Genomic DNA, 8,932 nt, shown 5'->3' with positions numbered 1-8,932 from the left:
TTAATTTGAGCCACCCTAATCAGATATCATATCCTCAGCTGCTTTACTATTTGAAACAGGTTATGTATTTAAATTTCAAATGTTTTTTTTTTTAATTTTATTTCTATGCGAATTTAAAACAAACATATTTTATAAGAGTGAACGAATATGAACCACCCTAGGTCATCTAAGACCACCCTAGTTGCCATAAAAACCACGTTTGTCCACAAATCAATTTTACCTGCATTTGAGCTCACTGTGAGCAGTTTTGATACTGATTAATGCGATATTCATGTAAATTTTCTCATAGAGCACGGTACAAAATCTCATAAAATGACCATTTTTAAATCGCTGTAACTTGAGTTTAAAAAAAACCCTTTTGAGATGTTATATTCATATTAAAGAAGAAGTTTTGAGCTTTCAGATGCACCGCGGAGCGTATTTTTTTGTGTCCCCCTCGAAAAGATACAAACATTTGAAAAAGGCCTATTAAAAACTTTAAAAACGCTGTAACTTTTTATCAAAATGACCTAGCGACTTCGTTGACATTTAAAAAGACGCGTATTTTTATGCTCTAAATATGTCCCGAAGACACCAAAATTGCCAAAAATAATACAAAAAAGATACGCAATAAAAACACTTTTTAGATGGGCCACCCTACTGCTTTTCATATAAAATGCTGTAGAATGATCAGATTAAGAGATAGAGATTTGGTGTCTTCGACAAAGTTGTTTGAAATGGCTAGTACTACAATACTGTTGAAGAAAGTATACCTCTATCTCATCTAGAAGCGAAGATAGTTTTTGAAAATATTAGAAATTGTTGTACCACCCTAATATCGTTTTGACCAAAAGATGTAGAATTTCATTTTTAACAAATGCTTCTTAGACACCGAAGCTCGAAAATGCATCCCTGAAGCGGAAATAAATTATTCCTGCTAAATTTGCGTTTCCGACCACTGTGCAATGTTGAAGATATTCATAAAAAGAATAAAATAACTTTTATTGGTCTACAAAATAAATTAAAAAAAAAACTATATTCTTTAGTATGTTTCTCACAAATAGGAATAGTATTCAGGTAAGCTGAAGATAACCGCTTCATAAAGGCTAATTCATCCCTGTTCTGTCCTTCCCGTTGGCTCTTCCGGAGAAAATCCGCCAACGATGCCGCTGGCCCTGTCAGGCGAACCTCAAACCGTCTATTCCGCTGACCCTGTGCGCCGACCAACTGCTTCCCTCCATAAAGTCCAAACGTAACTACCTCCACGTGTTCTCTCCCGCCTTCCTCGCGCGCAATTTTCTCCAGAAGATTCTGGCAGTTGAGATTTTCCTCCGGTTCCTAGGAGTTTCCGGAATCCTCGCAGCCCTTCCACTTGATCTGAAACTGGACTCATCATTAGCTTTTTGATCCGATCCGCTGAATTTTATTTTCAAATTGCTTATTAAATTTTATTACCATATTTTCAAGTAAAAACACCTTGTTGGGAGAGCGCAACCCCTCACTGTTGCTTCCATTTTAGTTTGTTGACGTTCGGCGTCGCGTTTTTCATTCATTCAAACAATGCTTCTGTCATAGTTTCGTAGCATGCGTTGACCGTTAAAACTGAGATTTCGAAGGATTCCGGCGTCGCCGGATGTTTCGGCTTTGCGCAAGCTCAGGGTTGAACGGATGACCATGAACCCTTAGAGAAAAATGTTCCTTGGACCACCCCCGACACGGCTACCTAGTGTAAGTGTGGACTATAGTTTGTCGCTTAGCCTGTAGGAGCGTTTGAAGTTAAAGCTCGCGTTTTCCATAGTAATTTCCATGTAAACTTTAACCCCCGAGCGACAAGCCAGTTTTCAACCAAATGAGCTCAAATTTGGTATGAGAGCCCCTATGGGTACCCTCTACAAGATGGACTTTATTTCAGCCGGATCCGAGCACTTTCGAAAAAAATGGCCCACCCTAATAATGAATCTTTCCAATTTAACACCCTCCGAATTTACAAAAAAAAGATTCATAAACTTAAAATAAAATCTGAAGAGTTTTCAGTTAAACCTCATTCCTGCCAGTTTCTCTTTGCTAAATGGGGCAGACAATGAGCAAATGTGAATGAAAGTCATTACGTTCTATTTGAAGGTGGCTTCTAGAATGAAAGCCACCAGCATTGAGCAACTGAAACTGTTTACCCCGTACCGACCGTTGAATGTTTAACGAAGCTCCCGTGCCGAGGGTAATTATTTTGAAGTGCTTAAATGAACAAGCGCTCTTGATTACCGCTGTATATACTCTCTAAGGTGAGCTCGAGATGATAAAGTTCTGGCGGAAGCTATCCGGCGGAGCGTTTTGTACTGCCACGGCCCCCAAGTGGTTGCCAAATAATTTGAAGAGTTTACCGGGGATCCATGGTGAGTGTTTAAGGTTGGAGAGTTTTCGTTGTGAATTGATTCAACGGAAACAGAGATCTGATTTCAAAATATTTAACTAGATTGATTTCTGTGAAAAGGGGTGTAAAAATTTCAATGTTCGAAAATTTGAGATTTTACTCTTTTTATGATGTGTCTGTACCCAGAAATTTTATCTTTTAATCAACATTGATTGAAAATTCGTAAAAACATACATTTCTAATAAGCGTTAAAACTTAAGCTCAACAAAAGAAAGCTTTTGTACAATATATACTGCTGCTGATGATTAATGATATTCATATGGTATGTTTTGGCAACCTTAGTGTTTCCGGTGACAATGAATCCATAATTCAACGATCCATTCATTATGCAGTTAAAATGGTTCCCACAAAAAGCCCAATCATGTCATCCACACAAACGCACAGCCACACTACAATCAACTTTCGCCATCGTTATTCAACGGCGATAATTTGTTTGATTTCCTCGAAGCCTCGTCTCATCCGACCATTCACTTTTTTTTTGCCAGCATGGCGTCGTCGACTTGGTCCAAATGTAATCAATCAGAGCACAGGGCACGTTTAATTTTCCGCTCCTCGAAATGAGCGCATTTTTATGCTCTGGACGGTGGGCCCAAATAAGATTATTTCAAGAAATTTTTTTCTGTTGATATATTTTTTTAATTTATTATATTTAATAAAATATATTAAATTTAAAAATGATTTTTGTGGATCAAATTTCGACCGAAAATGAATTCACTTAATTTAGTCATTCTAAAAAAGATTTTACTTTTCCAAAAATAAACTCGATTTTTAGTGCTTTGTCATCGTTGCTATAATCAAATGGCAGTTTGTCGGCTTTTGATTCGCCACCACGCTGGTGGTGGTGAACAGCCAGGACTCCCACGGCGTTTGGGGGTGGTGGACTTAAAGGGGGAGAGGCGTTTGGTCTATTAGTAGAAGGGACGTCCAACTCTGGTCGGTGACTGTGGCTGACAGATGGTGACAACTATGTGACGGGGCAAGAGAAGGCAGAAAAAAAAAGTCCAGAGAGAACCAGAAAATGGTTTAATGATTCTCGGAACCAAAGAGGCCGTTTCGGGCGACGATAGGCTTTACGGGCAAGGGGACAACGTTTCTGAATGGGATAGGAAGCGACCAGCAATCGGGAGCAAAAACGTGTCACTGGTATCGCTGTGAAAAAGAGTGAAAATGTCGATATTTAGCCTTTGGGAGAAACTTTATCGATCGTTTGAACTGGTTTGAACAGAATAGAGAAACATGTGCGTAAACATTGTAAGGTGGAACGGTAACTTCAACTCTCTGGTTCTCGGGCGTTACTCAACCAATCGGGACGATTCTTGTTTCCAGCGATTTGTAAGAATGTCTAGATGATCCTAAAATTTAGTAGAACTTGATTTGAACAAATCTGTAATTTCTGCTACCGAAAACATCGTTCCACCTTTTTTAAAACGACTGCCTCTGCGGAATTTTTGGCGATTTTTTTTACACGCGAAAAATAAAGTTGGAACGATGTTTTTGATCGCCAAAATTACAGATTTGATCAAGTTTGGTTCTGCAAAGTTCTAAAATCATCTCGATATCCTAACCCCGAGCATGGGTAAATAACAAGGGAAATGCGTAATAATACCTTTCTCTGGTATCAATACCAAATTTTGGTATTCCTGGACCCTTAAAAATTTGTCTTAAGGATTATGCAAGAGCAAAATGTGGTATCATACCAATTTAAGGTATTGTTTTGATATTGTAAAATTGCAGAATTTTTCAATGGTCGAACACCACATTTTGGTATTATTTTGGTATTAAAGTGTTTTACCAAATTCCTCTGAAACTATGGGAAAATTTTGACCAATTTTGACAAAATAATTAATTTTGCGCTAAAATGATGTCTCAAAGCGAATGCTTTCATTGAAAACCGGAAATTTCAAACTTGATTTTAAACATTTTTGATATACCCCCTACAGAAATGACTTAAAATTGTGGAAAATTTTCTAAGTCAGGATGGCACATTTTGGTATTATTTTGGTATTAAGGTGTTTTATCAATTTCCTCTGAAACTATGGGAAAATGTTGACCAATTTTGACAAAATAATTAATTTTGCGCTTAAATGATGTCTCAAAGCGAATGCTTTCATTGAAAACCGAAAATTTCAAACTTGATTTTAAACATTTTTGATATACCCCCTACAGAAATGACTTGAAATTGTGGAAAGTTTTCTAAGTCAGGATGGCACATTTTGGTATTATTTTGGTATTAAAGTGTTTTATCAATTTCCTCTGAAACTATGGGAAAATTTTGACCAATTTTGACAAAATAATTAATTTTGCGCTAAAACGAGGTCTCAAAGCGAATGCTTTCATTGAAAACCGGAAATTTCAAACGTGATTTTAAACATTTTTGATATACCCCCTACAGAAATGACTTGAAATTGTGGAAAATTTTCTAAGTCAGGATGCCACATTTTGGTATTATTTTGGTATTGAAAGGTTTCATCAATTTTCTCTGAAACTATGGATTTTTTATTTAATTTTTGACGAGATAATTAATTTTGCGCTAAAATGACTTGAAACCCAAAAATGTTAAAGCTGATTTAAATTTTTTTTTCTGATATACCCACTAATATTTTTTTCAAAAACGTTGAAATTTTTCTAAGTTGAAAAACGAGTCAATCAACAGATTATTGAATTTTGGTGAATTTCAATCCAGTTTCATTTTAATAATACTTATTTTTCAATCCTGTTATTTTTCAGAAGCTTCAAGAACTTCAAGTACAGCCGTTCATCAATGACAAATGCATTCGGTGTGGTGAAGAATATCACTAAAAACAACATGGAATCATCAGGTGAGTAGATTTGGTTGTTGCATAAGGATCATTTACGTTTTTTTCACTAACTGCAACTGCTGCACTAAAAATGGTATGAAAATAGCAAATTTTGGTATTACTTGTGCAAATACCAGCGACCAAAATGTGCTCTTGGTTGCCCAGTAATAGATGATAAAATACCATGAAATCAAACCAATATCATGTTTGTGGAAGACCACAGGAATACCAAAATATGATTTTCCAAGGGCGCGGGAATACCTAAAATTAAAACCATGACAATACCAAGTTTTGGTATTCAAGCAATGTTCAAAAATCCAGAAGACCTCAACTTGGTATTGAAATGATTTTATTTTGTGATATTATTTTACCTTTGGAATAACATGGTATGGTATTGTTGTGCCCTTCCACATACAAGCTTTTGGTATGATTTCATGGTATTTTACCATCTATTACTGGGCAACCAAGGGCACATTTTGGTCGCTGTTATTTGCCCAAGTAATACCAAAATTTGGTATTCCCGTGTTATTTACCCCTGCTCGGGACCATTCACTGGAAACAAGAATCATCTTGATTGGTTGAGTTATGCCCGAGAACCATTGAGTTGATGTTACCGTTCCAACTTTTTTGGAACCTTGGGCGTTGGAATGTTACCATACGTGCACTTTATTCATATTTCTTACCGTATAATTTTTGTATTTGATGCCAGAAAAACTATTGAATTGAATAGAAAAACTAAATTCCAAAAATATTGTGAAGGCAATACTTTGGAACTTTAGTAGGATCAACTAATACACCCACAGTTAAAGACCGAAAGGATAGTGCTTCCTAATTGAAACGAGAGGAAAGTACTGTTTCGCGAGAGTACCTCTTGCACTTACAGCAACAACACATCATGTTCATTCGTTCATTGAAACGAACAATTCCGATCAGTGGCTTATATAGACAAATGCCCACCCGGGCAGACGATAATAACAAAATTCTGGCAAATTTCAATAACAAATACTGTTAAAGTAACAGAAAGTGATATGGAATATTTATGAAAAATCCATTTCCATAATAGTTTAACAACAGTTTATGTTATCATAACAAAATTTGTCATTGGTCTGATATTTGTTGAAGGCCAAAACAACTTTTGAATATTTTTTTTTTGTTATGGAAGGATACCTCCAACTGTTATTGGGATGATCGGATTAGTTGTTAAAATAACAAAAAATAATAACAAACATTTGTTCGAAGAATAATTAAAAATGTTATTAGTCTGTTATAACAATAACCATCCAAAAACAAACATTCATAACGACGAATAACAAATTTTGGTATAAATAATATAAAATGTTTTTGGCCTAGTATTTTCAAATATCAAAAAGTGTTATTCCCAAGTTATTTCCGTTTGCTCGGGCATCGCTTATTCAACGAACCATGCACCCAAAGTTAAAGAACGAGGGGATAGTCTTCACGAAAAGAAATGTGAGGAAAGTGCTATTTTGCGAGAGTATAGTCCTCTCGCGTGTTCATTCGTTCATTGGAACAGTTCATCCTATTGAGTAGCTTATATGGACACATGACCGCCACTTAGTCACCGAACCATGGTAGTCCACACGGCAAAGACACGGTTCAATATGCCGAAGGTCTTGGGTTCGAGTCTCGGTACCGGTACTTTTTTTTATGGATAAACTTTTTTTGAAGATGAACCCATGAGTAAAGTACTCTTGGTAATTTCGGGATTTATTCTCTCAGTCCGCACACAGAACCATTTTACTACCGAATCGTGCTCTTTATCCTCTCGTATGCCGATGTCCAGTTCTGGGTGTGGTGGCCGATACGGTGAAGCCACGGATTTGGTAAGCCTTAGGTCTTGCGCTCGATTCGCAAAATTGATACTTTTTTTGAAGGGTGAACATTCTGGAAAATTAACCCCATTAGGATATATTCTCGGCCTTTTCGGGATTTATCCTCTCTGTCCGTTCACAGTACATCTTAACTACCGAGCCGTGTTCTTTATCCTCTCGTATGCTGATGCCATGTTCTGGGTGCTTCTTGAACAGAATACTCCAATTCAGCTTAGTTTCACATTTTGTGATACAAGTGTTAAATAGTCAGGAAAATTCTCGTATGTTTGGCAGGTTAAGCACTCGCTCCTAACTCCATCCCTTTTGCTGATTTTCACTATTCAAACAGCAAATTTTGCAAAACTTTTGATTGAAACTTACCTGCTCACTTCTTATTAAGCTACTCGATTTCAGTTGTAAACGCTTTTAATGAGCTGTAATTAAATGTCAAAGTGCTGATATGGCAACATTAGATGCACGCTTGAATTAAATGCTTTTCCCCTATTTCCTTTAAAAAAAATCCCGGACGCTTTATTCTCTCGTTTATATTGGTGTTAAAACAGCTAAAACGGCCACATAAATATATACGAAATTCATTCTTGCCACGGCCGGTGACAACAGCGACATTCCGTTCCATTTTGTCATTCCTTTTCCGTTCTTCGTTTCAGTTCCTCCGGCAGCGTTCGTGAACGCCCCTTAGCGTAATGATTCGAATTCCCGGACGCTTCGAAACCCGGACACTTCATTTTGTTTTCTCAAATATTTGGATATAAGTTCGCATTATGAATGTCAAAACTGTGTTATTTGATGCATTCCAACATCAACTTTCATTTAAAGTTGGTTTGAATGCTGTAGTTAATGCCAAAACAATTAAATACAATAAAATTATAAGTTTACCACAAATGCGAAACATTTCACTTGAAATATTTCATAGGCGTTCGAAGCACCGGGAAGGCAAAGCAGAAATTTATGGTTTTGATTTCCTTAAATTCTAGCAAATTTTTATATAAACTATCGATTGTTTTGATGTTAACAGCTTTTTTGAGACCTAAAAGATGCCACTCACTAACATTTCAGTCCAAATTTGTGCGATTCATAAGTAAAATCGAGTGTCCGATATTCGAAGCAAAAGTGTCTGGATTTGGAATCAGATTTTATCAGTGTCCGGATATTTCTACATTTCCAACTTTTTACATGATTTTTTGCCAGCTAGGGTATATGACCCTATTTTGGACCTAGTACCTATTTTGGACCTATTTTTTTAAATTGAGTTAATTCAGGCTTTTGAAGTAGGATTTAACTGAATCCAAAGAACAGAAAGTTTAAGCATGGTCATTTTCTAGCTTACATCTTCCAAAAATGGTAACATTTTTGATTATTTTCGATTTTTCAGCCACTTTTTTCAATTCCATCCGCATTTCCTATCATTTTCCTGGCACATCGATTAGGTCCAAAAATTTCAGCCTCGTTGCTTACCAGTTTTGGCTCGTGACACCTTGCACAACTTTCTGTTTTTCACTGACATCAAGCTAATTTCTGCCGGTTTCCGAGCAATGGAAGTATTGTTTATTTAATACTTATATGTTTTAAGTGACTAAACCGTTGAAATTACTGATCTATAGTTTAAAAAAACACAATTGAAAAAATATTTTCAAATCAGCCGCGTTGGATCAGTTTTTGGAGCTACTTTTCCGTCGGTTCAAGGCTATCACCAACACATGTATAACAAGGTGTTGCCAGTTTTGTTTATCAAATTATTTCGAAATTTCATTGATATTAAATGATAAATTTTAATTTAATATTTTGGATTGCATTTCTTTACTATAAATATTTGAAAGAAATCTAAGCTTTAAAAAGCAAATGATAAACAGAAACAATGAAAATATGTTTTTAAA

General features: G+C 36.1%; 1 long non-coding RNA gene across 1 annotated transcript; it reads right to left on the bottom strand.

Annotated features, from left to right (window-relative positions):
- Nucleotides 1-952: 952 nt before the first annotated feature.
- On the bottom strand, nucleotides 953-1,735 carry LOC120418734 (uncharacterized). The gene is made up of 2 exons (XR_005605614.2): nucleotides 1,435-1,735; nucleotides 953-1,362 (listed from the first exon to the last, which is right to left on the bottom strand). It is a non-coding gene; the product is annotated as an uncharacterized LOC120418734 (long non-coding RNA).
- Between the last annotated feature and the right edge of the window lie 7,197 nt (nucleotides 1,736-8,932).

Source organism: Culex pipiens, chromosome 1 (assembly GCF_016801865.2).
Source record: "Culex pipiens pallens isolate TS chromosome 1, TS_CPP_V2, whole genome shotgun sequence".
Lineage (NCBI taxonomy): Eukaryota > Metazoa > Arthropoda > Insecta > Diptera > Culicidae > Culex > Culex pipiens.
The sequence above is the reverse complement of the archived record's forward strand: the minus strand, read 5'-3'. Positions and strand labels throughout refer to the sequence as shown.